Here is a 3,404-nt window from a genome sequence, read left to right on the forward strand (position 1 = left end):
GCGTCTGATGATGTAATGGATAAAAAGCCCTGCAGCTAGAGATCAAGATCTTGTGGAAAGCCTTCACAAATGAGTGGTGACTGTTACAGTGACTTATTAATGCGTAAGCTGTAGCTGATACTCAACTGATATCCAGTGTTTCAGATGCTGTATGGTGAATCTTTATAGATGTACTTTCTCTTCTACTTTAGTTGGATTTATGTATTTCCTGCCATTAAATCAAACCAGGCATGAAGAAAGGCATAATGAGGATGTGTCTTTTAAATGATAGAACAATCTTAATGAATAAAACCTGAATGGAAGGTCAGTGTTCAGTCACATTTTCTTGTCTGTGGACCATCAAGAAACCTCTGCCTCTGCCTGAATTTTGTAGCTACTTGAGGGTGAGTTTTGCGGTACATCACAGTTCATTGTCCTCATAATGCATTGTCTCACTTTTATTTCTTGACACTAATTTATTGATTCACAGAGCCTGAAGCACTGGTCAGCCTAACCAGCCTGAAAATGTGACACAGACCAGAAACAACAATCAGGCGGCCACAGCTTTTATTGTCATTCACATCAGAGTTATTGACTGAAAGAACCACAGTCCCCCCCTCAGGCGAGAGTACAGCTATGTGTATATTCACTTACATCAGTGGACAACAGCGGGTATTTAAAACGATTAAAGCATTTTATCTTTTGCCTTTCACATAAAACTACAATTGATGTTTGCTTAATTTGCCTCCAGAGGGCGCCAGAGCACAACATTTGTCCGATTTTCTGCTCCGTATCCTGCCTGAAGTCCAGTCTCAGAGAGTTTTTAGCAGTCACAGCAATGATTTTAGGTTATGCGCAATCATATCTTGAATTTATATCTAAATTACAGTGAAAAAAGGAGAAATGAAAATAAGATAAGGAATACATTTCCATACACTATTCATTGGCGCGAACGCAGTGGTAAGTTTGGGCTTTCAGTGATTTTTAAAAAGAAAAACCTTTTCCAGGATGGAAATATTATACAGCATGCATCTTTAATGACTTAAAAACAAAAACAAAGAAGAACTGGGGGCACAAATTTGAATTTATTTTGGATTTTCTTTTATCCACACCGGGTAAAACTCACATTAATATTTTAATATGTGATGTTGACAGCACTCACTGGATTGACCAATACCCATAACAATTGGAAAGTCCAAGGAACTTGGTGAAAGCGTCAGAAGGATAACTGTAGATTTAAAGTTAGGAAGGTCTCTTTGAGCATTTTCTAAACAACTGCAGATTCCAGGATCATTTTTTCAAACTGTTTTACATAAGTAGAAGTGATTTGGATCTGTCATCACTTTGCCATGGTCTGGAAGAAGATCCAAACTGTCACCCTCAGATGAGCGGAAATTTGTTAGGATGTTCAGGAATAACCAAAGAACCACCAAGACTCAAGCCTGCCATGAACTGGAAACTGCTGGAACACCATTGTCGCTGTCCACAGTGAGGAGAGTTTTCACCATGGACTGAGGGGATGCTGACCAAAAAAATAAAGCACTGCATGAAAATGCATCAAAACTGGTTTTGTAATGGATAAAGCAGCCAAACATTAAGCTGATGGAATTGCTTTTCCAAAACCCAGAGTGCAATCCTATTGAAAATGTGTAGGTTATCCTTAAAATCTGCCTCAAACTGATTTAAACTCTACCAATTCTGCCAAGAAGAATTGTCAAATATCGAGCCACAGTTATGCCTGAAGCGTCTTTTCAAGTTGTAACTTGCTAAGGGACATTTGACCAAATATTAGTGGAGGTGTAGGGTCTGGACCCTGTGTGGATTAGAGAAAATCCAAAACAAATTCAAACCAATTCATGTGATTAAAGATGTATGCTGTACAATCATTCCAAACTGGAAAAAGAACAGTCTGCACTCTACTTTTCAAATCTGATGGTTCTGATCAGGACTGAACAACTGCCCAAAAAGAACATTATCTCCATAAAATCAAGCTATATATCTATTTTAAATGCTTGTTAAAGGCTGAGCTGGGCCTCGGGAAGTATAAGTCCACATGAGAGATGGTTTTACTCATGCCAGAGAATCTCCCTCTGGTTATGACCCTCAGAAATATGTCATCCATGCAGATGAACGGGAGGTGACATCTTCTCTTGTAATGAGGAACCCTGCAGTGGTATGGTATGGGCTCATGAGTAACAGCACTGGAAAAATCCTTATATTTTGACTCACTACCTTTGTTCTGTATTCCTGCTAATTTGCCTGATTATTTTATGTGCTTATGTAGTTGCTGTCACGGTGGCTGGCAGCACTGATTTTGTTTCTCAGCTTACTATAAGTAATATTGGTTGATTTTCTTTAAATATATATATATAAGTGCTTTTTTGTGTAAGGTTCATTTTTGTATATTTCTGCGATTTGTCGTGTATTTTGGTCTCATTTTGAGTGCCTGTTTTGGGGAGTAAAACTGAGTCAAAATGTTTCACCTTTATTTATTGTTAAGAGTTTTTATTTCATTAAATGCTAATGAAAAGACAACAGAGTAAACTAAGGAAGATAGAGAAATAAAACGTGATAGAAATAGATAAAAATAAGTGGGGTTTCCACAATTTTTAGTCCAAAGGACACAACTTCAACTTCAAGTGGAACAAGGATCTAGAGGTGATGAAATAAAACCTAAACAATCCTGTTTGAACCACAGTTGGGTTAGAGCAAGACAAAAAAAATAAACATCCATCCATCCTTTTCCGCTTATCCTTGTCAAGGTCGCTGCGGAGAGCCTATCCCAGCTGTCTTAGGGCGAGAGGCAGGATACACCCTGGACAGGTTGCCAGTCTGCCGTGGGGCTTAAAAAATAAATAAATGAAAAAATAAACACAAAAAACCCACCACAGCCATATGGCCATTTATTCACTCTGAACATGAAAACTGAACCCAGTCCCATATGTTATCATTCTGATCTATGGAGTCATCTTGTTGACAAATGGATGCCACGGGCCCCTGCATCATGTGATTTAGCCAAACCATTTGCAGGGACGGCCAGAGCTATGGTGAGTGCTCACAGGGCAGTTCCCTGCACCAGCAGACCAAATGCTGCTGTGGAGACCATCTGCTGAGTGAAGAGCAAACAGAAAGAGTCACAGTCTGTCTGCTGAAGCCTGCATCATCTTCATATGTCCTCCCATTTGATGTGGTTACGTGAATAAATCTGTTAAATTGCTCATGCTTTCAAAATAAACTGGTGTTAACATTTCATTAATCACCATCTATAAGAGGTTTATAAAGTGTTTTAATAACACTTTTGATTAGTCTTTTTAAGGTCCAACTCACAATCAGCTGGGATGAGCTTTAGTTACCCCAGTGGTTCCCAAACTTTTTTTTGCTGGGCCCCCCTTTGTTTTACAAGAAAAATGTTGTAACTCCCCCCC

Source organism: Haplochromis burtoni, unplaced genomic scaffold (genome assembly GCF_018398535.1).
Source record: "Haplochromis burtoni strain Fernald_Lab_line unplaced genomic scaffold, NCSU_Asbu1 Contig_3, whole genome shotgun sequence".
Classification (NCBI taxonomy): Eukaryota; Metazoa; Chordata; class Actinopteri; order Cichliformes; family Cichlidae; genus Haplochromis; species Haplochromis burtoni.